This window comes from Pipistrellus kuhlii, unplaced genomic scaffold, assembly GCF_014108245.1.
Source record: "Pipistrellus kuhlii isolate mPipKuh1 unplaced genomic scaffold, mPipKuh1.p scaffold_m20_p_21, whole genome shotgun sequence".
In the NCBI taxonomy this organism is placed as follows: Eukaryota; Metazoa; Chordata; class Mammalia; order Chiroptera; family Vespertilionidae; genus Pipistrellus; species Pipistrellus kuhlii.
Genome location: NW_023425520.1, coordinates 13,204,786 through 13,231,640, shown reverse-complemented (window position 1 = coordinate 13,231,640; position 26,855 = coordinate 13,204,786). Strand labels below are relative to the sequence as shown.

The 26,855-nt window shown below is 53.1% G+C and overlaps 1 protein-coding gene across 1 annotated transcript in view; it reads left to right on the top strand.

Annotated features, from left to right (window-relative positions):
- The window catches only part of LOC118726045 (bifunctional heparan sulfate N-deacetylase/N-sulfotransferase 4), a 113,304-nt gene that overhangs the window by 3,717 nt on the left and 82,732 nt on the right, over nt 1-26,855 (top strand). The gene's annotated exons all lie outside the window — the stretch shown is intronic.

The window sequence follows — 26,855 nt, the reverse complement described above, 5'->3', positions numbered from 1 at the left end:
TGTGGAGCCGTCCGACGGGCACGGAGCTCAGGGCCGGACACGCTCACCCGTTTCCGCAGTACAGGGCAGAGGCCGCTGTGGACCATGGGGACAGAGGGCGGGATACGCAGGAGGCAGCGTTGGCGTGTGAGTGTGCGGGCCTGTGTGTACACGTGTGCACAGTCCCGGGAGCGAGCCCCAGGCAGCAGGCTCAGCCGGCGTGGTGTGGCTGGAACTGAGGCTGCTGGGGATGTGGAGCCACCGTGTTGGTTGGATATGGAGTTCCCATGTTGGTTGGATGCGGAGTCGCTATGTTGGTTGGATGCGGAGTTCCCGTGTTGGATGGATGCGGAGTTCCCGTGTTGGATGGATGCGTAGTCGCCGTGTTGGATGGATGCGGAGTTCCCGTGTTGGTTGGATGCTGAAGAAAACCAGAAACAGTCGTGGGAAGAGATGAAGACGTGGTTGTGTCCATAACAGCGAGAGTTGTGGACAGACGGGTACCAGCCGCTCGCTGACGGTTTTAAGCAAGAAAGTGACTCGATCAGAGCTGGGTGTGGAGAAGACCATGCGTGTGAACGGGAGATGTGTGCGAGAAGACTGTCCCAGAGCCTGTTACAAGATGGGCATAGTAATCATTGTGTGCATTTTGCTGTTTGTTTTTATTGATGTCAGAGAGGAAGGGAGGGGGAGAGACAGAGGCATCAATGATGAGATGGAGTCATTGACCAGCTGCCTCCTGCACGCCCTCTACTGGGGATCAAGCCTGCAACCCGGGCCTGTGCCCTGACTGGGAACTGAACCGTGATCTCCTGGTTCATAGGTCGATGCTCAGCCACTGAGCCACGCCGACTGGGCTATATATGTTTTTAAAAATAGTATTTGTTTAGCACATGACTATACCCTAAGCACAGTGCTAATCATTAAGGACAACAGAAAATATTGGTATGTTTTCTGAATGAATAAACCACGACTTAACATATTCAAATGGCCATCCAGCTAATCCGTGACGGAGGGCAGATGGAACCAGACTATCTGTCTTGAAAACAAGGGCTTGGGTGTGGGTTAGAGCCTCAGCACCAGCATTACTAGTCACGCTGGGACGAGTTTATTGATTGACTTCCCGGTCCTCGGGCTGTGGGCTGTAATGGCAGCGGAACTCAGCCACAGCCAAGCGCTGTGGGAGCCGGCGGAGACGGGCTGGGAAGATGGAGGGACGGACGGGCTAGTGACAGTGGGGCCGCTCAGCTCAGGGACAGTGGAGGGCAGGGGTGGCTGGCAGAGCAGTGGGGAGGGTACGTGAGGGGGGTACGAGGAACTGACAGAGGTGGATTGGGGCCCCGCGGTGTAGCCTGGAGGTGCCCGTCACACACCGAATGGGCAGAAGGGCGGTGCGGGAGACGAGGAGTGGGTCCTTCTGGTTAAGGGGGCGTGCAGGCGCAGGCATTAGCAAGAGCAGTCTCGGTTTGCAGACACCGCTGAGGGGGCGGTTGGGTGAGGCCCCCCTTCCCCGGCTTCGTGCCTGCCATGTGAGTGCTGGTCGTGGAAGGGAGTGGTCAGGCAGCAGGATGCACCATTTTGGGTTTCCTGACGAATTCCACGGTCACGACAAGTTCGATTCCCACGGAAGGACCTGGCTCAGGCCGAGACAGCAGCCGGGAATCCTGAGCCACCGCTGGGCCCTCGGAGGAGCCAGCCCCTTGGCGAGCGCTGGTGTGTGGCCAGGCCGAGGCCGAGGCCGCCTGCTGAGCCCGCAGTGTCCTCCGCCAGAGGCACGGCCATTCGTCTGGAACGTGGCCTTTCGGGTTCTTCCCTCCTTCCTGCTGACCCTGGGCCCCGAGGCCGCAGCCCGCCTCGCACGGAGGCGGCCAGGGGCGCCCCATGGCTGAGGCACAAACTCCGATGTGGACCGAGGCACAGAGTTAGTCTCCAGAGAACAAGGAAGGGAAGTCCTCCATTTTTAGTGATTGTGCCCAGAAATTGCGTCCTACTGAGGGCACGCCACTGGTTTTCTGTTTATTTCCCTGATGTGTATTCACAGGGGGGAGGTCTGTCCAAGGGTGTGAGAGGCCCGCTGTCATGGAAACCTGTTTTCTGGGCATCCACCAATTATTTACTTGCTTTATTTTTTAAAATATATGTTTGTGATTTTAAAGAGGAAGGGAGAGGGAGAGAGAAACATCAATGACGAGAGAGAACCATTGAAGGACTGCCTCCTGCACACCCCACACTGAGGACTGAGCCCCCAACCAGGAGGGCAGGGCATGTCCCCTGACCGGGAAGCACACCCTCACCTCCTGGCCCATAGGGCAAGGCTCACCCACTGAGCAGCGCTGGCCGGGCGGGGCCGCCGCGTGTGTATGGCTCTCACCCAGAGACCACGCAGGCGTCTTCAAACTATGGCCCGCGGGCCACATGGGGCCCGCAGAGGAGTCTGATCCGGCCCGCCAGGTTTTTTGGGCAGTGAGCACAGCCGAGGTGTTACAGTAGGAATTAGTAGTTCATATAGTCCGGCCCTCCAGCTCTCTGAGGGACCGTGATCTGGCCCCCACTTTAAAAAGTTTGAGGACCCCTGAGTAGGGTTACACGTCTAAACACCCCACCTTTCCTGCCCCCTGTAGGCATGCATCCGTGTGTTCTGAAATCAGTCCTGTGGTCATGGGGACCCAGAGTCACTGTATCTTCCTGAAAAGGGACAAGTTTGTTATCGCCATTCCCAGTGCCTCGGATCACGCCGCAGTGCCTCTTTGTCCCGGTTTAATGCCCTTAGGGCTCCACTCCGCAGTGCTGCCCGCTGCCTGCTATCACCGCAGCCTGCCTGGGCCTCAGTGACAGAGGAAGTCTGTGGTTGATGTTGGCTGTTCACGTAGCCTGAATCTGCAGAAGGCAGCCTGGCCAGCATGGCTCAGGGGTTGAGTGTGGACCTAGGAACCAGGAGGTCATGGTCCTCATCCCGGTCAGGGCACAGGCCTGGGTTGCGGGCTCCATCCCCAGTTCTGGAGCCTGCAGGAGGCAGCCGATCCATGATTCTCTCTCATCATTGATGTTTCTCTCTCTCCCTCTCCCTCCCTGCCTCTCTGAAATCCATACAAATAAGAACCCGCAGAAGGTAACAGAGAGGTCACAGGTAGAGAATCAGTGCCTGGCAGCAGGTCTCAGCTCAGAGAGCGCCTCACCAAGGCTGCAGCAGGATAAACCCAATCAGTCCCCCCCAGGTGCAGCGGGGACAGAGCACACGCAGTGAGCCTGCGGACGGAGCACAGTGAAACCAGCGCTGGTGCTTCCAACGCAGCAATGGGAGCCCAAGTCCTCTTCCCGGGGCCTCATTTCCCCTTTTCTTTGCAACACGGAGACGCAGCCCTTTCTGGGCCCAGGAGCTGGGAGACGAGGAGACAGCTGCCCAGGCTCCAGCTCCGCTCCACACAGATCGGGGCTGTTAAATACAAGTTGCTTGTTTTTTGTTTTTGTTTTTGCTTTTAATCTATTTTTATTGATTTCAGGGAGGGAGGAAGAGAGAGATAGAACCATCAATGATGACAGAGAATCATTGACCCACTGGGGATGGAGCCCGAAACCCGGGTCTATGCCCTGACTGGAATCAAGCCCAGGGCCTTTCTGTCCACAGGCTCATGCTCTATCCACTGAGCCCCACCAGCTAGGGCACATGTTGTTTGTTTTGGGGCACGAGCATATGTGTCACCAGAGAAAACTGGGTTTGGGGGCCGTTGTCTTTGGGGGGAAGTGACACTTGGAAACATTAGCTGTGAGGAGAGGACTGAGGCCTGGCTGACCATCAGGAACTGCAATCTCAGGCAAGTTCCCCAGAAGCTGATAAGAGCACAGCTTCCCCAGGCTCCTGGGAGGTTAAATAGGCACCCGTGGGTGACACTGAGGAAGAGCCAGCGCTTTGTGAAGGCCGCTGCTTGGCTCGCTGAGGGAGAGGAGGGAGAAGGACTCCTTGGATCTTGTCAGTAATGCAACCGCCACCTCTCTCTGATGCTAAGGAGACTCGGCCTCACGCGTCCACACCTCAGATGTCTGGGTTCGTCTGAGGGCTCCCGTCTCTGTTTAAGAAGTGTGGGGACTTACATCTGTTGTTTAAACGGGTCGCAGGTCCTACTGTGCCTGCCTTTTTGCCTAATGTTCCCACTCAAAACCTGCAAGTTGTCATTATTCCCTGTTCTGCTCCCTTGTATAATCCTGGTTTGGGGGTGATGAACTCCATTAGCCTTTTCTGATCTGTGAAGCTTTCTCTGCCCTTCAATTCTGAATGATAACTTTGCTGGGTAGAGTAATCTTGGTTGTAGCTTATTGCTGTTCATCACTTTGAATATTTCTTGCCACTCCCATCTGGCCTGCATAGTTTCTGTAGAGAAATCAGCTGACAGTCATATGGGTGCTCCCTTGTAGGTAACTTTTTCTCTTGCTTAATTAATTTAATATTCTCTCTTTGTCTTTTGCTCTTGGCTTTTTAATTATGATGTGTCTTGGTGTGGTCCTCTTTGGATTGTTTATATTTAGGGTTTTCTGGGCAACATCTCCTCAGAAACTGGAGTTCAGAGTAATCGGAAGCTTGCTTCCGTTTGGGTTGAAAAAAAGCAGCACAACCAGTCGCCCACTGCCTCCATACCTCAGCTTTTCAGTGCTTGTGCATGTCTCAGTGTTCTTTTCTCTTTCATTCTAGTTGTAGAACTTCCATTCAGCCAGCTTTCCCATGGTTCTGGGTGATAGACGTTTTGTGTTTTAGTTGTTGTGCGAAGCAGCAGTTTAGGTGTTTACCAATGCCTCCATCTTGGTTTCCACATCTAGTTTCTGATTTCTTCACTTCCGCTACGATCAATGTTCCCTGCTATAATCAGGACAAGGCAATTGATTGGTTTGTCTCATTTTGTTATTTGGTATGAAGTTGTTATATTTTGGATAGTCACTCCTCTTCACAGTAAGAAAAGTCTTAATTTTCCATTCAGTGCTTTGTGCAAATAGACAACAATGTTCTTGGTTCTTTGCCTCAGAAAATCTAATTCTGAGTGAGTGTGTGTGTGTGCACACATGCAACTTCAGAATGTTTCCTCTGTATCAGCTACTCATCTGTTCTGAAAATAAACCATTTTTAAATATAAAAAGGTACAATTAATTTTTGCTACCTGCTAGGTTTGTATAATTTAATTCTAAGGTTTTCTTACTGCTCTACTTAAAAAAAATAAAAAATAATAAAAAAAAAAGTTTCCTATGAAGTGTAATTCCTCTTTGCACCATTCCTGCTGGAAACAGGGGAATTGAAAGAAATCTTGAAATCTAAACAGGCTCTGAAAATGCACCCTCAAACGTCACTGCCTTGCCTCAAGGCAGGAGAAACCAAGTCAAAGCTTTGTATTCTTCTATAGAAGATCAAACCATGGCTTCAATGTACAGGAAAAAGGGGAGAGAGAAAGAAAAGATAAGAAAATTGATAGGTGGAAGGAGGTGAAGTTAAACTGTTTTAAAGTCTCAGGACAAAGTAGTAAAATTTAACACAGAAAACAAAAACAGTTGATCCCCGCACTGGAAAACAGGACATGGGAATGTAACTGAAACCAAGGTTCAGCGCCTGTCACCATGAAAGCCAAATGCATGAGGAAAATGCTGGTGAAAAAGGAAAGAGGTTTATTCAAGTGCCAGTCACCGGTTGAGATGGGGGAATCTTAGCCAAAGCCATGTCAATATCTCAGTGCAGGCAGACGTTTTTATAAGGAGGGGGAGGAGGTTGGATCGGCACAGTCCATTCTGATAAAGACCTTGAAACTGGTCACATGATGGTTCAGTGTGTGTCATCTTGGCGTTTATCATCCTCATTAAAGGCCAGCAAATCTCCTGGAACTGGAATGGCTGAAGGTTGGTGTTTGTATCTTCTGAAGTTAGTTCCTAGGATTCTCATACAACTATGCTGCTTATCTATATACTGCATATTAGAGTCAGCATTTGCAGAAACAATGCCAAAGGAATGTTGGGTGGGTTACAATTCCCACTGTTACAGGAAAATCAAATGCGTTCCTCAGATACCTCATACGAGAATTTGTCAAATGCATTGCATTTCCTTTGCAGTGGTATTATTGGAGTTGCTTTGCCATTCAAATCAAGTCCAAGAATAAGCACTGAGGGCAATAACACAATTTAATATTGTTGATATTAATCAAGCACTTATCAAAAGCGGCAGTGTGGCTTAGGTGAATGGATGGCTGAAAAGATAAAAGCGTGATTTCCTGTGCTCAGCAAGGAGAGAAAACAGGTGAGAAGGGGCCCTGTATGTGTGTATACAAATCCATACATGTGGACACACACATGCGTGTGCTTGCTAGGCTCACTAATCACTAATCACTGTCAGTCAGGACACCCTTCTGAGCCTTGAAACGTGATGCGCTGATGTCAGCACTTTCGTAGGAAAGACACCCAGCAGCTGGATCAGCAGCAGCCGCACAGCGAACCAGTGCCCATCTCTGTTGTGTGTGAGGTGTGTGAAATGCAGCATCTTCTAGCCAGACCTGACAAAGCCCTGTCTGTGCATCCAGTCATTTGTTCTTTTAAGCATGGTGGCTGAATTCATGTTTATTAAGTCAGCCACAAAAAAAAAAAAAAAAAAAAAAAAAAATAGCCTCCACAGACTAACTTGAAATATGGAAACAGCGTATGCTAAATGCAGACCTATAAGCAACTATTTTCAGAAACAAAAATGATTGGAGTTGAAATTTTTGCAAGATATTCTACAATTTAGTGGATTGACCTCAGTTGGGCAATTTGTGAATGAGAAGTGAAATAGGAAGGATGCCATAGTAGTGAGTAGGATTGAGGTGTTGAGGGAACATTTTAATAGCAGAACAATAGGTATGAAAGCAGCAATAATAAAAAATCATTATTTACTACTTCTCTGTGCCAAGCATGATGCTCGATGTCCTTCAGATTTTAACTCAAATCCTCAGAACATCTCATCCCAGGAGCAGCCAGCATTTGGTTTCACAAGCAGCACCAGAGAGGCCCTGAGGGCGGACATTCTTCCCCAGGCCCTGTGACCATCAGGGGGCAGCGCTGTGACCTGAACCCCGAGGTCTGGCTTCAGAGGTGTAACTCCTACTCAGGGCTCCCTGCCTCTCAGGGTGACCTTTCCATCTTGAACTTCTCCATTAATCACTGAACTTGCAGGTGGTAATATTCTTCTCTTTATGTTGTAACTTGAACAAATCCCTGTAATTTAACAAATGTTTCTAGTAAATAGAAATGTAAGGTGGAAATCATAATTCATAATTTGTTGTATGGCCAAACTCATCTAATACCTTTTTAAAAATATGTTTTTGTTGATTTTAGAGAGGAAGGGAGAGGGAAAGACAGATAGAAACATCAATGATGAGAATCCTTGATTGGCTGTCTCCTGAAAGGCCCCTGCTGGGGATCGAGCCCACAACCTGGGCATGTGTCCTTGAGCAAGCCCAGGACCCTTCAGTCCACAGACTAATGCTGTGTCCACTCAGCCAAACCAGCTGGGGTGCCTTTTTAGTTTTTAACGTAATACAGTGAAGCTTACATGCCAAAGTAGATAATTGTTTACTCTATCCAACTCATCCATGAGGAGCATAGACTTTTGTTAAACCATAACAACATGCACACTATGTATACTAGGACATGTTTGTATATTTAATCACAGTCATAAAAATGTTTTTTTTCCAAAGGCCTGAGAATGTGTCTCCATACTGCCGGTCTGCCATGCAATGCTGGAAGGGAATCTTTTTAGTAACGTCCTTGAGGGAAACCTCAAGTCTGTTATCGGATGCTGCTTAGGTGTAACTATTCATGGTACGCTATTGTGGGCAATATTTTTACTCTAGTGATTAAGCCATCCTATATAATAAAGAGCTAATATGCTAATTAGACTGGGTGGTGGAAGAACCTTCCAGATCGATCTTCCGGAATGACCTTCTGGAACAACCAGTGGGGGGCAGGGCCGAGAAGCAGACAGGGTCCTGAGGGCCAAGCCCCTTGCACGAATTTCATGTATCGGGGCTCTAGTAGATGAATAAACGTCTTCTTATAAGCACTGGATATAAATAAAGAATCTAAGAAATGAGTCTCAAAAACACATTTTAATGAATTATGTTAGTTGAAGTTATAGGAATGGTTTTAATTCTTTTAATTTTTTGAATTTCACATTTTGTTTACTCTGTCGATAATTACAAATTAGATTTTTAAATGTTTTTTATTTATTTTAGAGAGAGAGGAATGGAGAGGGAGACAGAAACATCAATAAAAGAGAAACATCAATCGGCTACCTCCTGAATGCCTCCTAATGGGGATCAAGCCCACAACTGGGCATGTGCCCTGACCAGGAATTGAACGGTGATCTCCTGGTTTATAGGTCAACACTCAACCACTGAGCCACACCAGCTGGGCATCATGTTTCTATTGGATCTGAAATATGCATGTGCTTTTTAAAGATTATACTTGAAATAACACACAGAAGTAGGTATTAACTATGAGTGTGTGAAGCAGAGAATTTGTATGCTTTCTAGAAAAAGTCTGATTCCAGTTTAGAAAAATACTCCCCTAGATGAGTATATCAAATCACAAAGACAGTGACTCAATCCAGCTGCTACTCTCCACTGCCTGTGCACTCAGTGACCTCATGTGTGGGTGGGTGGCCCAGGGACGTCCCGCCTCACATGTACTAGTATGTAGGATGTTGTGTCTTTATTTGGTTCTTCTGTGATTCTTACAATGAACATAAACCTGTCAGGTTTTACTTTATAGTAAATCATGGTTTAAGTATGCAGAAGATTATTATTAAACACAAATATTTTGAACTTTAATTATATTTGTATTTGTTTGCTTTTAAGGAACTCAGAGTGACTTATTAGCCTTTGGAGAAATTCACTGAGTGACAGGTATAAAGATTCAGTAGACATAAGAGTCTTTACTAAAAACCAGTATGATTAGGACCTGTTAGGTTTCTAGATCTGAGAAAACTGCCTGTGGGCAGGTAGAATTCAGATGCTTAGACAGACATCCCTTCCTGGAGGAAGGATGTGGGGACAGGAGATCCAGGGGCTGATGAAGGAGATGGGACGGCCAGAGGCAGACCGGGACCACTCTCCCCATGTCTGCCCTCCCTCACTCTCACCTCACACTTCACTCTCCCTCATAGGGTCAGTACAGTGAAGACACTGGAACAACCATTTTTTAAAAACAACACTCCTGAATTTTGCATTTCCAGGAAAATATTTATATCCTTGAACATCATTTTGTATGTGTCTGTGTCAGTCATTCAGGTGCAGAGTAATGGAAGCACATGGTAATGTATGCCAGGCAGTCAGGGGACCAGAATTTAATAGTCAGAGACACTGGCCCAGAGAAGGGTGTGGCAGGGAGAGGAGACAACCTAGGTCCTATTTACATGTATAAAAGCCAAGCTATAGGATTGACCTGGACGATCAGAACGACCCGTCACTGACGTGCACTGCAGCCGGCCAACCGGCCCAATCGGGGGCAGGGCTGGCTGCCAACCTCCCATGGCTCCCCCTCACAGGCATGGGCTCAATCACACCCGCCCCCCCAATCCTGATTGGGATGGAGCCAGCCAGCCAACTTCCCTTGAAGTCCCCATCCCCCCAGCTGGCCAGACCCCACCCATGCATGAATTCATGCACTAGGACTCTGGTTGAATAATTAAAAACAGGCATCCAAGACTTTAGCTCATTATTTTCCCAGGGTTATTTTTGCAAATAAAATCCTTTGCCCTCATGCTTGATGTCGTCACAAGATGGCCTCCATGAGGTGGCTGTGCGCACAGTGGAGGCAGAGCCTGGCTGCCCCTTTGCGCGGTGAGGCCTGGGGGTCCCGCAGCTCCACATGACAGGGAGGAGACGGGTCTGGCATCTCCGCCACCTCACACAGAGGAAGCACGTCCCAGAGGAGGAAGCAGGTCACAGCAAGAAGGGCAGTTGTGGGCAATCGGGATGGCAGGGGAGGGTTAGTTGTGGGAAATCAGGCCAGCAGGGGAGGGCAGTTGTGGGCAATCGGGATGGCAGGGGAGGGTTAGTTGTGGGAAATCAGGCCAGCAGGGGAGGGCAATTGTGGGCAATCGGGATGGCAGGGGAGGGTTAGTTGTGGGAAATCAGGCCAGCAGGGGAGGGCAGTTGTGGGCAATCGGGATGGCAGGGGAGGGTTAGTTGTGGGAAATCAGGCCAGCAGGGGAGGGCAGTTGTGGGCAATCGGGATGGCAGGGGAGGGTTAGTTGGGGGAAATCAGGCCAGCAGGGGAGGGCAGTTGTGGGCGATCGAGCCAGCAGGGGAGAGCAATTAGAAGCTGTTGGGCTGGCAGGGGAGGGCAGTTATGGGTGATTGGGCTGGCAGGGGAGGGCAGTTGGGGGCAATCAGGTCCACTGGTGAGAAGTTAGGCACCAATCACACCAGCAGGGGAGTGGTTAGGGGGCCATCAGGATGGCAGGCAGAAGCAATTAGGGGCCAATCAGGCAGGCAGACAGGCAAGCTGTTAGGAGCCAGTGGTCCCAGATTGTGAGAGTGATGTCTGACTGGCAGTCCCAGAGGGATCGAGAGGGTGCAGGCGGGGCTGAGGGACACCTCCCCCCATGAACAAATTTTGTGCACCAGGCCTCTAGTCTATCTATACATAAGCCTAAACAACCATCACACCCAAAATAACAGAACAGACGACCAAACAGGTTGTGTGGGTGTCCAGGCCTACAGGGGGGTTAGTGAGGAGTGACCAAACGACTGAACAGCAGGCTGCGTAGAGCAACCAGGCCAGTAGGAGGAGCAGTTTAGGGTGATCAGGCCAGCAGAGGGGGCAGTTAGGGGCAACCAGGACAGCAGAGGGGTCAGTTAGGTGCAACGAGGCCAGCAGAGGGGGACAGTTAGGCCAGTGAAGGGGCAATTAGGGTAATTAGGCAGATAGGCAGGTGAGCATTTAGGAGCCAACAGTCCAGGATTGTGAGAGAGATGCCCGACAGCTGGGCCTACTGGCGGTTGGACATCCGCCAAGGGGTCCCAGATTGGAGAGGGTGCAGGCTAGGCTGAGGGGACCCTCCCCCTCCTGTGCACGAATTTTGTGCACCGGGCCTCTAGTATATATATAAAAAGCCAGCTACAGTAATGCCATAATGACCAGAATGACCAGTTGCTATGACGCCCACTGTGGCCAGTGAACCGGCCCAACCAGGGGGTGGGGCTGACCTTCCAGCCTCCTGCAGCCCGTCCCTGATTGGACTCTCCTACTCTGATCAAGGGTGGAGCTGGCCAACCCCCCTGCCCCTTCCCCCAGCCAGCCCCACCATGATAGGTCCATAGTCCCTCCCTCTGGATGCCCCACCCCTGATCGCACCCCCACCACAATAGGGATGGGACTAGTAGCCAAGCTCCGTCAGCCCCTCCCCACACCTGGCCTACCCCAGATTGACCCCCCAACCCAATCAGGGGCAAGGCTGGTTGGACAACCACCCGTGGACCCTCCGCCAGGCCACTGGCACCCAATTGGTGCCCCTACCCCATTTTGGGGCAGGACTGACCAGCCCACCACCCATAGCCCCTCCCCATGGCCAGCCAAGCCCCAATTGTCCTCTCAACCCCAATTAGAGGGCAGGGCCCACTGGCCAACCGCCCGAGGTCCTTCTCCCCAGCTGGCCTGGCCCTGATCAGGCCCTGATCTGGAGAGGCCAGCTGATCAACCTCCTGCCATTTCCTCCTCTCGATAGGCCCAGCCCTGCTCTGGCCGGACCCCACCCGTGCACGAGTTCATGCCCTGGGCCTCCAGTGGAGACATAAAGGACAGTGATGCTGTGTTAGGTTAGGTTGTACTATGTGTTGCTTTGATGCACTTATGTTGCAGAGTGATTGCCGCCGTTCTTGCGGTTTTTAAAGAATCAGTCCGTTCCATTTCAGTGCATCGAGCATGTTCTCCTCAGACTCCACTGTTCATGCTTGGCTAGAATGTTCTTCAGTGTTTACTGTCCAGGTTTCCTTGTAAACCAGACACCTGTGTTTTGTTTTAATTGCCTGTTCCAGCTCCCTCTTCTGCTCACTGCCTCTGAGAGAACACGTTCTTACTCACTGTTATTTCACTTGATGCATTCATCGCCATGATGTATTGGAGTGCTCCCCTTTATTGGTGGTTCGACATGCTGGCCGCCCTGCCTTTTACACGAGGCTGTGGTATTGAAGAGACAGCCTCGTTTTTCAGATGGCTGTCTTTTGTTTAAGTAATTCAGTGACACTTTGAAGTAAAATATTCTTGCTTTCACTGTTAACGTGGTTTACGTCTATATTTAACATCAGCATTGATTGTGTGGGTTTTCTGCATAAAGAACAGCCCTAGCCAGTTCTGCTCAGTGGTTAGTGTCAGCCAAAGGGTCCTGGGTTGGATTCTGGTCTAGGGCACAGACCTTGGTTGCAGGCTCCTCCCCAGCCTGGCCCCTGTCCAAGAGGCAACCAGTGAGTTTCTCTCACATAGATGTTTCTGTCTTTCCCACTCTAAACGATCCGAGGAAAAATATCTTAGGGTGAAGATTACCACAAAAGCAAAAGAACCACAGCAAAGTTTTCAAGGTGATTATCATTTTTTCATGAATACCTTTGTCTGGGCAGGTGTGGGCTTCACTGAATATTTGTTTGAATGAATGAATAGGTGAGTGAAACTGCAAAACACCACGGTGAAAATATCTGTCTCTGCCCGGTGCTTTGTGCCTTGAGGAGCCGCCAGACTCTAAGGGGATGGCTGCTGTGCAGGTCTGACAGCCCCGTGACTCAGGTGCCTGAGACTTGGCACACCCTGCTTTGCAAGTGCAGCCACACGCACACATGCACACACACGCATGCACACACACGCATGCACACACGCACTGTTCGGGGCACAGGTCTGCTGGTTTTTGATGGAATGGGCTGCTCTGGAGGCTGCCGAGATATTTATGGGGCTCCTGGTCACGGCCGGGCTTCTTGCTCTCCCATAATAATGATGTCATTTTACGGGAAATGTGCTTTCATCTTTAGCAAACCGCGCAGAATTATAGTGTGTGCCATCCCAATCAGGTCGTGATTGGGCCATGAATCTCAGCAGCGCTCCTGGCAGGAGACACACCAGGTCTGTGGGTTCATAAAGGCTCAGCGGTGTGGGCCTCTCTCTCCAGGACTGTGGCCAGCCACGATCCTGAGATGGGAGATGGGAGATGTTACACTGAAATCGATCCGTACAGCTTAGCAACAGGAGGTTATGCACGCTTGTCAATAGCATCTCCTGGAAATGGGAAAACCTGATGGGTTCATAGGCACAGGAGCAAATTCCAGAAGAAAACTCCACATGAACCTGTGGGAAATGGTTTTCTAGAGTGGCACCCGTACGGCATTTTATTTATATTGTATGCATTTAGTAAGATGGTACTAGGTACCTCTAAGCTGACTGAAGTAAAATTGTGATTTCAAGTGAAAACATGTTTACAGATAGAATTTGTTTTAAAATTACAAGATGTCCCTGGACTATGGGCTCACTGGCTTCCCATGTCCACTGTTTTCGTCAGGACAATAAAGTGTTATTCATGTTTCTGGTGTTATTGGACTCTGACTTGCCTATGTGATCCAGTGTAGTTGGAAATGCATTCCTAGCGATAGTTCCACTGTCAGTGCTCCCGCCCGCTGGGGCCTGAGCTCACACAAGGCCCGCATGCCTGTGGGCGATCTGTGACATCTCTCGCTTCCCTGACGATTAGGATCAGCCTGAGATCACATGGACCTGCACCGGAACACCCTCAGTCTCCAGACTTTCCTTTAAAATCATCAGGCGCCCGGGCTGCTCCACGGGCAGCACCGTCATGGGGCTGATTGGTGTCTGGAAGGTCAGCAGGCCGTGCGTGTGACTGATGTTTTGGAGAGTTAAAAAGTGGTGAATATACTGACCTGTCGGAGGACTGTGGTCCCCCTGACACTGACACAGAAGAGATTGCAGATGTATCATTAGGGTCTTTCCTATAAAAATGTAAGAAATAACTCCATTTGCATCCTCATAGGAAATGTAGAAATCTAGGGGAGTTAGTAAGAATATAAGACAAGAAAGTGAGACATTGAAAAAAAGTCACTTCAGGAGAGATGACAAAAAGACAGACAAACAGTGGCCCTGGTAACCAGAAACCTCAGCCCAGGCTCGGCCCTCGCTCTCGGCCCTCGCTCTCGGCCCCTCACAGGAAGTTGCGGGCTCGAGCACTTCACCTACAGACTGAGGGGAAGGCACCCGAGGAGTCCCCAGGATGGTCCTGCGGGAGGCGAGCACTCGTCCACACGGAAATCTTAAACGCCCGTTCCTCATGAAAGAAGACCTCCTGTGTCTTCCTCTCGCCCCAATGCCAACAAGCTCACTCTGCCCTCCCCTGGCCATCACTGCTTCCCAGCCAGTCTCCCTCCTTCCGCAGCCTTCACTGTCCTGGAACCCCGCTTTTCCTGCAGACATGACCTGGTGAGCACACGTCCCTGCTTTAGGTGTGTCTGGTAGAAGGAGGCAGGTCTGCTGGCTCATCTCCGCTCAGCACCGTGGCCCTGGAGCCGGTGCCCCTGAACTTGGGATGGACTTGGCCTTGGGCTTTGAGTGCACGTCTTGCCCTGACCTTGCGCTTTGGCTGCTGTGACTCCGCTGCCAGTCCGCCGCCAGCTCTCAGGCAGGTGGGTGCGTCGGCAGGAAACCCTGGCAGAGAGCAATGCTCTCAAGTGCTGTAGGTTTATTGGAATTTCGATTTTTAAAGTTATAGTTCTCTTTCTATATTGCCTTAATTTAAAAAAATGAGTTTTAAAGGGAATAGGATATTTCTGGTTTCTTGGTGGTCAGAGCCCAGACCAAGAGCAGGGACTACTTTTCATTCATGGCAGCTTGTGCAGCAGTTAAAGAACAGATTGTGTTTCCCAAACCTGTTCCCGAGGCACCCTGCGCAGCAGTGAATTCTGGGTGTTCCCAGGTCTCTCCAGTGTTTGAGAGAAACACAGGGACCTCTGTCCACTGCCACATACACCCCCACTGTTCCCTTCTAGAACCTGCACAGGCAAGGCTGGAACTCCAGTGGACAGATTCTGGCCTAGGAGCACCATGAGATCAATGACGGGGCACTTCATATGCTGTTCATGTGACCCTTTGGGACCACCACAGCCTCTGACCGTGCCCGTGTGCTGTCAATCACAGATCTGACAGCCCCTATGCTGTCAATCACAGATCCGACAGCCCCTCTGCTGTCAATCACAGATCCATCCAACAGTCCCTCTGCTATCAATCTCAGCCCTGACAGCCCTTTGCTGTCAATCACAGATCTGACAGCCCCTCTTGTGTCAATCACAGATCCATCTGACAGCCCCTTGGCTGTCAATTTCAGATCTGACAGCCCTCTGCTGTCAATCACAGATCTATTCGACAGCCCTCTGCTGTCAATCACAGATCTGACAGCTCCTCTGCTGTCAATCTCAGATCCGACAGCCCCTCTGCTATCAATCTCAGATCCAACAGCCCCTCTGCTGTCAATCAAAGATCTAACAGCCCCTCTTGTGTCAATCACAGATCCATCCAACAGCCCCTCTTGTGTCAATCTCAGATCTGACAGCCCTCTTCTGTCAATCACAGATCCATCTAACAGCCCTCTGCTGTCAATCTCAGCCCTGACAGGCCCCTGCTGTCAATCACAGATTTGGCAGCCCTCTGCTGTCAATCTCAGCCTGTCAGCCCACCTGTCAGGAGCACTTAAAGTGTTTGTTCAGTAAGTCTAGTCTGTGGTCGTATTGCCAGCACCCCCTAGAAGGGGACACGTCATGAACACCTGTAAACATGGAAAGGCTGAGTGAGTCACGGCTAATGGCCAGGCCAGTCATTGGCAGCGATCGCCTCCTGGGAGAAGGGTGCCATCTGGTTTTATGTCTCAGGCCGCCCTCAACAGTGTCCACGGGCCCTCCCGCGTGAGCGTGGAGGAGTTCAGAGCGATGCCAGCTCGGCCATCTCCTGCGGCGGGGCTGGGCGGGGCGGGGCCGTGGCAGAGAAATGAATGCAGCACAGCAGGTGCCAGGAAATGAGAGTAACCTTCCCAGAGGGCCAGGGAGATGGATGTCAGAGCCTGTGATTAAATTAACTCCGAAACGAGGCATGCCATCTCTCTTCCTCACGTTCACGGGAGCAGTGCTCTTCGTCGGAGGCAGTCCTTCTCAGATGCTATTAGCCAGCTGTCAGCCCGCGAGCCAGCAGGCCGCCCAGTGAGCTGCGGCCCAGCTGCTTCTCCCCAGCGTGAGACCTCGGAGCTCCCAATAGCCTGGGACAGTTCCCCTGGCAGCTCAGGCCCTTGGTAAAGAATGCCATATTTTAGAAGAGGTATAGTTAATAAAAATACAGAAATCTGAGAAAAACAATCATTTGTTAAATCATCTGTCTAATAATTATCTTCCACATACTCCGTGTTGTCTATGAATTCAGAGTTGGATCCAGAGCCTAGATGAGAGTCAGTATGTAAAAGTCCTTTTATTTATTTTTTTAATATATTTCTATTGATTCCAGAGAGAAAAGGGGAGAGGGAAAGATAGGTAGAAACATTTGTGAGAAATATCAACATTGATCAGCTGCCTCCTGCACACCTCTTGCTGGGGATCGAACCCAACACATGGCAGGTGCCCAGCCCCAGAATCGAACAACGACCTCCTGGTACATGGGTCAGGGCTCAGCCTTTGAGACACACTGGCTGGACTAATAGTCCTTTTAAAGAGGGGGTTCTTGCCTTGTACATTGTGATTCAACTTGTTGAGTTCCACCCCATGCACCAAAAGTTTGCAGGTTGTATTCCTGTCAGGGCACATGCTCAGATCAGAGTCTAGGTCCCCAGTAGGGGGCGTGCAGAGGCAGCCAATTCATAATTCGTTCTCACGTCAAGGTTTCTCTCTCTCCCCCTCTCCTTTCTTCTCTCTCTAAAAATCAATTTAAAAAAATGAGTTGTCTCTTTTGCCAGGAGACAGTTGATGATGCGGTCTCTCTGGTCTGGCTTTGGCAGCTCTCAGTGGTCAGTGCCTGGACACGCTGGCCATCACTGGTTCTCGAGGATGTGAAACGGGGCGGTCGTGACTCCCTGCTTGTTCCAGACGACCCCTGCCGTTTGCTCCGGGCAGCACAGCTGTGGGTGGAGCGGCTGGTGAATTGGGATCCTCCCCAGGGGACTGTTCTCCACGTGTTCTCAGGATGCTTATCAGCTAATGAGTTCTAACACGCGCAGATGTACGTGCAGATGTGAGCCCAGGAAGAAGGCACTGTGTGTGTTTAATGCTCCAGCAATTCCCGCATGACGCTGGGGACCCGCTCAGTTGATCATGGAGCATCTTGTCCATTGCCCGCCTGAACAAGACTCAGTGCCGTGGCAACAGAGCCCTGTACCCTGTACGGGAAAGGCCCATCGAGCCGCGGCCGCAGAGCAGCCGCAGGAGGCTCCTTGCTATCACGGGACGCACGGATGTGTCCAAGCACCAGGCGCTCACTTCTGGCTCAGATGGCCCACAGGCCTCACTGCCGCTGTCTCTGGGGCCGAGGGCCCAGTGGCCCCGAGCAAGGCGGAGGGCCCCGTCCTGCCCGCCCCGAGCCCAGCCCCCCGCTCAGAGCCCTCCCGCCAGCTGACTGACACCACAGCCTCCTGGTTCCCTGTTCCCAGGCACACAGCTAACCGCTCACAGGCTCCGGACCCTGCTGGGCAGCGGCCCCTCTGTGCCCATGTCTCTTCCTTCCTTTCATCCATTTTAAGCGTTTACATTGGCTTTTTATAAAATCCGTTTATAAAAAATGATGTAAGATTGTTCCCCGCTTCCAAAGCGAACTCCACCAGCCAGGGGTCGTGCAGAGTGTCTGGCCTTCACCTCCTCCCAGCGTCCATCCAGTCAGGGAGGCGCCCCTCCACAGCCAGCCGTGACTTCCTCTTCACTTCCTTTAGATTAAAGGTACTGAGTGGCGTACAGGCTTCATGTGTACGCTTCTGTGACACATCCTCCAGATATGGCATGTGTGCCCAGCAGAGGTCCTGCCTGTCACCATATACCTGACCCCTTTGCCCTTCCCAGCTCCCACCCCCACCTCCAGTGGCCACCTGCTGCTGGTCAGATGCCACCCTGAGACCTGGCAGACACCCACCACGCCACGTGCGTTTCTGCCATGTGGCCTTCCTGCACCGTCATTGCCGATGAGGAAAGTGACATCCTTCCCACGGCCAATCCTGTCGGGACACAAACGCGCTGACTTGTGGGGAGAACGAGCACCCACCCCCACAAGGCACCAGATCGCTCACCAGTGGATCGAAAAGTTGAATACTTTTTACTTTTTATGTTTTTATTATTATATGTTTTGGTTAATCCTCACTCAAGGATATTTTTCATTATTAGAGAGAGTGGAAGGGGGAGAGACACAGAGAGAGAAACATCGATGTAAGAGAGACAGTTGATTGGTTGCTTCCTACCTATACCCCAATCAGGGCCAGGGTGGAGCCTGCAACTGAGGTACATGCCCTCGACAGGAATTCAAACCCAGGTCCCTTCAGGCCGCAGGCCAGTGCTCTATCCACTAAGTCAAACCAGCTAGGGCAAAAATTGAATATGTTTTAAAAGAATGTAGAATAAAACATAGTAATCAATGTAAAGGAGAAATACATGCATTAAAAATTAAAGATGCATTTAGCCGAAACCGGTTTGGCTCAGTGGATAGGGTTCAGCCTGTGGACTGAAAGGTCCCAGGTTCGATTTCGGTCAAGGGCATGTACATTGGCTGTGGGCACATCCCTGGTGGGGGGTGTGCAGGAGGCAGCTGGTCAATGTTTTTCTCTCATCGATGTTTCTAGCTCTCTGTCCCTCTACCTTCCTCTCTGTAAAAAATAAAATAAAATATATTTTAAAAAATTAAAGGTGCATTTAACTACTTAAAATGCATAATGTTTTTTATATTAAAAATAAACTTAACTGGTCAGCAAGATTAGGGCCCTAAAATTCCCACAGAAAAACTGAAAAATACACTGCTGAGACAGAAGCAGAGGGTAAATGGTAGGCATTTGAAAATGATATGCAATCACTTACTAACCATCAACGAAACATAAGCTCCGCGGAAACACGTCTGCTGGGGACTGAGCAGCATTGCGGCAGGGCCGGGGCTGGGGAAACGTCTCTGGGAGATGAAATGGACGTAAAGATCCATCTCCCAATGAGTGACTGTGACTGCTCTGCTCCAAAGCCAAACTCCTGTAAGGACAGCAGTGAGAACTGTCTGCCACGCGGTTCGGTCACAGACTTATGAACACGTGTGCCTGTGAGAACATGTGACATGTTCCAGAAGATATCCTTAAACTTCCCAACCAAAGCCCTGCATGGCTGTCATTTCCGCAGACCGTGTAATGTCACTGTGCCTCCGTTCCTGAGGCAGACGGCACATCTGGGCCACGTGGCTTCTGAGCAAGACTTCCCCACTTCAGTCCGGTGGGTTCTGCTCACGGGACCCACAGCCTGGCAGGAGGGGGGGAGGAGATACACATCACCCGGGGCTGCTCTGGCCGGTGTCCGGGAGGTGCTGGCCTCTCTCAGGCCTCTCCTCGCACCCCTTCTCCCTGCCCCGTGGCCCGCCCCCGGGCCTGGACGCTGGGCGTGGTGACGGAGCCCTGCTCTCACCGCCTAAGCTATTGCATGAGCCTTTGCATTGTGTCTGCTCCCCACCTCATTTTTATAATTGCCTTCATAAAATTCTTCTCTCGTTGTCGGATTTTTAAAAATATATTTGTGTTGCCAAAACCGGTTTGGCTCAGTGGATAGTCAGCCTGCGGACTGAAGGGCCCCAGGTTCGATTCCAGTCAAGGACACATACCTTGGTTATGGGCAGATCCCCAGTAGGGGGTGTGCAGGAGGCAGCTGGTCGATGTTTCTCTCCCATCGATGTTTCTAACTCTCTATCTCTCTCCCTTCCTCTCTGTAAAAGAAATCATTTTTTTAAATATTTGTGTTGATTTCAGAGTGGCATGGAGAGAGAAGAAACATCAATGATGAGAGAGAATCGTGGATCATCTGCCTCCTGCACGCCCCACACTGAGGATTGAGCCCATAACCCGGGCATGACCTCCTGGTTCATAGGTTGATGCTCGACCCCTGAGCCACGGGGCCGGGCACACACTTTGTGCTGGGACCTCGCTGTAGCGCTGTGCCGGCCTCCGTGTGCTCTGGGTTCCCCGCGTTGCTGGGAGCTGCTGGTGCTCAGAGTCTGACACCCCTCCCTCTGGCCCGTGAGCCTTCTCGGCCCGCGTCCCCGCCACGGCCCCACATGCCAGGGCCTGCAGCTTGCTCCACGTCCAGGCACAGAGTCCCCGTTCCCCTCGCAGCTCCTCCCTACTGCTTTGGCTCCTTTCCGTTTGTGTGTCTAAGTCTCCCTGGTTCCAGCTTAGCCCCCGTTACCCATGTTCTGCCCCTCAGAGCTGGAGGCTGGTGGGCGCAGGGTCAGCAGCCACACGCAGGCTGGTGTCCCCGGTTCACACCTGTGCCCACCTCCCCCCTGAGGCGGATTTGTACCAGCCCATTGCCAGCCATCCCTGCCAGCCCATCTGCAGCAGGGCCTCCGAGCCCACCTGCCGGAGGCTCCTGCTTTGAGAGGGAGTTCGTGCAGCCAGACGGCCATGCCAGGACCTGACCCTCCTAGCATGGAGGGTCTCATCAGCTCTCACGCAGATCACGACTCCCTGCTGATTCTGTTTCTGAGTCTGGGATGCCGCCTCCCCTGCCCGCCTCCCCTGCCCACCTCCCCTGCCCGCCTCCTCTGCCCGCCTCCCCTGCCCATCTCCCCTGCCCGCCTCCCCTGCCCACCTCCTCTGCCCGCCTCCCCTGCCCGCCTCCCCTGCCCATCTCCCCTGCCCGCCTCCCCTGCCCGCCTCCCCTGCCCGCCTCCCCTGCCCGCCTCCCCTGCCCATCTCCCCTGCCCGCCTCCCCTGCCCGCCTCCTCTGCCCGCCTCCCCTGCCCATCTCCCCTGCCCGCCTCCCCTGCCCACCTCCCCTGCCCGCCTCCCCTGCCCGCCTCCCCTGCCCGCCTCCCCTGCCCGCCTCCCCTGCCCGCCTCCTCTGCCCGCCTCCCCTGCCCGCCTCCCCTGCCCGCCTCCCCTGCCCGCCTCCCCTGCCCGCCTCCCCTGCCCGCCTCCCCTGCCCACCTCCTCTGCCCGCCTCCCCTGCCCACCTCCCCTGCCCGCCTCCTCTGCCCGCCTCCCCTGCCCATCTCCCCTGCCCGCCTCCCCTGCCCACCTCCTCTGCCCGCCTCCCCTGCCCGCCTCCCCTGCCCATCTCCCCTGCCCGCCTCCCCTGCCCACCTCCCCTGCCCGCCTCCTCTGCCCGCCTCCCCTGCCCATCTCCCCTGCCCGCCTCCCCTGCCCGCCTCCTCTGCCCGCCTCCCCTGCCCATCTCCCCTGCCCGCCTCCCCTGCCCACCTCCCCTGCCCGCCTCCCCTGCCCGCCTCCCCTGCCCGCCTCCCCTGCCCGCCTCCCCTGCCCACCTCCTCTGCCCGCCTCCCCTGCCCGCCTCCCCTGCCCGCCTCCCCTGCCCACCTCCTCTGCCCGCCTCCCCTGCCCGCCTCCCCTGCCCACCTCCTCTGCCCGCCTCCTCTGCCCGCCTCCCCTGCCCATCTCCCCTGCCCGCCTCCCCTGCCCACCTCCCCTGCCCGCCTCCCCTGCCCGCCTCCCCTGCCCGCCTCCTCTGCCCGCCTCCCCTGCCTGTCTCCTCTGCCCGCCTCCCCTGCCCGCCTCCCCTGCCCGCCTCCTCTGCCCGCCTCCCCTGCCCATCTCCCCTGCCCGCCTCCCCTGCCCGCCTCCCCTGCCCGCCTCCTCTGCCCGCCTCCCCTGCCCGCCTCCCCTGCCCGCCTCCTCTGCCCGCCTCCCCTGCCCATCTCCTCTGCCTGTCTCCCCTGCCCATCTCCCCTGCCCATCTCCCCTGCCCGCCTCCCCTGCCCGCCTGCCCTGCCCGCCTCCCCTGCCCGCCTCCTCTGCCCGCCTCCCCTGCCCGCCTCCTCTGCCCGCCTCCCCTGCCCGCCTGCCCTGCCCGCTGAGGGGCCTCGTGCTCATCACCTCGGGCGATGACTTTCTCCCATCGGGTGATGCCCGTGGCCTGGTTGATGATGGAGAGCTCTTAGCTCTTAGAACGGCCTGCCGGGAGACTAAGTGCTCAAAACGGTGCTTCCACGTGAGGTTAGAATCCCAGTTTCCAGCACAATGCCAGGGGCCGTGGAGACAAAGTTACAAATCAGGGCAGGACGTGAAGGACTTACAGCCAGTGTCCGAGGCGGCCTCCAGGGCACGTGAAGCTCCTCAGTCGCCGGACCCTCTGAGACCAAAGAGCATCGGAGAGAAACTCCTCAGAGAGAGGCAGGAGGGCTGCTCAGGTTCACTGTGGACGAGGAACCAGGTCAGGGCACAGGCCCGAGGGGGCCCCATGCCCCGTGCCCGGCCTGTGAGGCGGTGACAGGTGACTGCAGGCTGAGCCTGGTGTGCGTGTGCCAGGAGGGGGGATGGTGGTCAGGGGGGTCGTGTGGCACACTGGGCGCTCCGCCGTGCCTGGTGGCCTCGCTCCTTGATTGCTCTGTGCTCACCGTGACGTGGCAATGCTCACGCCAGGCCCCGCCGCTCCTGTAAGCCTGGAATAGCACGCACTTTGCTGACTCCACTTCGGTTTCTGTAGGCTCATCTTCCCCCGAACTGAGGAGGGATCCATCTAAAGCATTCTCGGTGGAGTCCTGTGTGAAGTCCCACAAGGACCCCGCTCCTTTACGCGCTCCCGTGCTTCGTCCCCATGTGATGCCTGCCGACCCCCTGGGCCCAGAGCGTGGCTGGGATAGAAGCCCGAGTCACGGCAGCAAAGCACAGGCCGGACAGCTCTGCGTGAAGAACACGTCTCAGGCCTCCCGGCTTCAATGTGGATGAGGGGAGGGAGCAAGGGCATCGGGATTCCTTCCCGCACTGACGCAGGTTAGGTTCGGGAGAACCAAAGTCTCTGTGTGTGTGTAAGAGAAATTTTTTCAAGAAATGAGAGAAGGTGTGCCTGATGAGTGGTGTAGGCATGTGAGTGTGTGTGTTTAGGCATATATGTCAGTGTTTGGGGGAGCAAACATGCAGAAGCGATCATTTAAGAGCATCTTACTAAAAAATTGACGTGTGATCCATCACATCTCCACTCTTGCCAGTAAAAAACACAGACCTCGTTATACACGTTCTGATGGACCCAAACCAGTGCGTTCCAGTAAACACAGCAACCGTCAGAGTCAAAGATACAGCACGTTTGCTGTATTATAGATCTCAGCCTCGGGAGTGGGGACTGGCTGCCCAGAAAGGGCTGTTTGGTCTCATAGCTGGAGTGTGGGTGTGGGGAGGAAAGCTCTCTGTAACCTCCCAAGACACGGATGGGAAATCAGAATGGCCATTGCTAAGACGGCAAACCCAGCTCACAGCCACAGGAGTCTTAACTTCCCCACCTGAGGGACACTTTAATACACATGTGTCAAACACAAGGCCCGCGGGCCAAATCCGTCCCGCCAGGCCTTGCAATGTGGCCCGCACCGCGCTGTCATCACTGCACTCCGCTGCGTTTCCATCACAATGACAGTTATGACTGTTCAGTAAACCATTCGGCCCGCGATTTAGGCTGGATTTTAGATTTTGGCCCCTTCTCTGATTGAGTTCGACACCCCTACTTTAATAGGAAGGGCACGCCTGACATGGACCCAAGAAAAGAGTTCTGGTGTTTGCAGTTTACACAGTTCTCATCAGCAAGCCATGTCGTATAAGTGCCTGCCTTGGGTAAGCACGTCTTTAGAAATACATCCGTGACCAGTAAGCTTGAGAGTAAATACACTGACATTCAGGCATCACTTTCGTTCACATCTCCGTATGGAGACCCATTGTACTTGCGGAGCTGAATGTCCTGCGGACACGGGAACCCGGCTGTGGTGTACGCTGCCGGGAGCAGTTCTCCGTGATGGAGGCCTTAGGAGCACGTCACAGGGATGGACACTCATAGATGGACACTCACAGGGACAGACACTCATAGATGGACATTCACAGGCATGGACACTCAGAGATGGACATTCACAGGGACGGACACTCACAGGGATGGACACTCACAGATGGACACTCACAGATGGACACTCATAGGGATGGACACTCACAGATGGACACTCACAGATGGACACTTATAGATGGACACTCACAGGGATGGACACTCAGATAGACACTCACAGGGACGGACACTCACAGGGATGGACACTCACAGGGACGGACACTCATAGATGGACACTCACAGATGGACACTCACAGATGGACACTCACAGGGATGGACACTCACAGGGATGGACATTCACAGGAATGGATACTCATAGATGGACACTCACAGGGACGGACACTCACAGGGATGGACACTCACAGGGACGGACACTCATAGATGGACACTCACAGGGACGGACACTCACAGGGATGGACACTCACAGGGATGGACACTCACAGGGACGGACACTCACAGGGATGGACACTCACAGGGATGGACACTCACAGGGATGGACACTCACAGGGACGGACACTCACAGGGATGGACACTCACAGGGTTGGACACTCACAGGGATGGACACTCACAGGGTTGGATACTCATAGATGGACACTCACAGGGACGGACACTCACAGGGATGGACAATCACAGGGATGGACACTCACAGGGACGGACACTCACAGGGATGGACACTCACAGGGTTGGACACTCATAGATGGACACTCACAGGGACGGACACTCAGAGATGGACATTCACAGGGACGGACACTCACAGGGATGGACACTCACAGGGACGGACACTCACAGATGGACACTCATAGGGATGGACATTCACAGGGACGGACACTCACAGGGATGGACACTCACAGGGACGGACACTCACAGGGATGGACACTCACAGGGATGGACACTCACAGGGACGGACACTCACAGGGACGGACACTCACAGGGATGGACACTCACAGGGTTGGACACTCACAGATGGACACTCACAGGGACGGACACTCACAGGGACGGACACTCACAGGGACGGACACTCACAGGGATGGACACTCATAGATGGACACTCACAGGGACGGACACTCAGAGATGGACACACTCAGAGATGGACATTCACAGGGACGGACACTGGACATTCACAGGGACGGACACTCACAGGGACAGACACTCACAGGAATGGACACTCATAGATGGACACTCACAGGGACGGACACTCACAGATGGACACTCACAGGGACGGACACTCACAGGGATGGACATTCACAGGGACGGACACTCACAGATGGACACTCATAGGGACGGACATTCACAGGGACGGACACTCACAGGGACGGACACTCACAGGGACGGACACTCACAGGGACGGACACTCACAGATGGACACTCACAGGGATGGACACTCACTGGAAAGCTGGAATCCTCCCTGAAGATTAGATTCTGTCAGGAACTCTCAATAGTACTCCCATATTGTTTTATTTATTATTTTTTATAAAGAATATGTTTATTGACGTCAGAGAGGAAGGAAGGGTGAGAAAGATAGAAACATCTGTGATGAGAGAGAATCATGGATCGGCTGCCTCCTGCACGCCCCACACTGGGGATGGAGCCCACAGCCCGGGCCTGTGCCTGACTGGGAATCGAACTGGGACCTCCTGGTTCCTAGGTCGATGCTCCACCTCGGAGCCACGCCGGCCGGGAAATAGTCTCCATTTTAAATCTGTACCTGAGGGCACCTGGTCTCCTCAGGAGGTGCTGTCGGGAAGTGATCTCTCTTTGCTGCATCAGAGCCGCTCAGTCAGTCTCCGGGCAGGGAACTGCGCTGACGGAGAGGTCAGACGTCAAATCAGACCACTGACTAGTTACTTCAAGGATGCTGACACTCAGGAAGCTCAGAGAATGTTCTAGAACATCAAGGTTGTTCACTCTTCTTGCCCAAAAGAGTGAGCTCCCTCAGGGCAGTGCTGGAGCCCCTCGCGCAGGGGCAGGACTGACGTTATTAAAGTGCCCACTTCCAGCCGAAACCGGTTTGGCTCAGTGGTAGAGCGTCGGTCTGCGGACTGAAAGGTCCCGGGTTCGATTCCTGTCCAGGGCATGTACATTGGTTGCGGGCACATCCCCGGCAGGGGGTGTGCAAGAGGCAGCTGGTCGATGTTTCTCTCTCATCGACGTTTCTAGCTCTCTATCTCTCTCTCTTCGTCTCTGTAAAAATATCAATAAAATATATTTTAAAAAAATAAAAAATAAAAAATAAAGTGCCCACTTCCAGCCTGAGGGTGCCCTGAGCGTGGATGTTCTCCAGGGCCAGCCTGGCAGGTGCGGTTCTGTTCCCTCGAAGTCACCTGGGCCGGGGCGGGGCTCAGGAACCCTTTCCTTCCTGATACCCAACCAGCACGTGCACCCACACAGTCCGAGGACAGGAGGGCGAGGCTGAGCCTCCGGTCACAGGTCACAGGTCACAGGTCACAGGTCACAAACATTCCGAAGACAGGAGGGCGAGGCTGAGCCTCCGGTCTCAGGTCACCTGCCTGAACCTTCTTTCCGGCAGTACGTTGTCTTCAAGGCGTGTCACCCTTGTGTCGGGAATTTGCGTGTTTTGAAGGTGTTTTTAATGTTCTCCCTGACGGCACATTTTGTCTGAGGGGGAATTCACAGGCCTTTGGACAGGTTAGCAATGAGCCCCCCACTCCATGTTTGCCACAGGAAGTCTGAAAGCAGTTTCTGCACAGGGGCAGGCGGCACATGGTGAGGCCTTGGGGCCGGACATGCACACTGACCACGCAGAGCCCAGAGGGACGGGCACCGTTGGCGGTCAGTGTGGGGGGG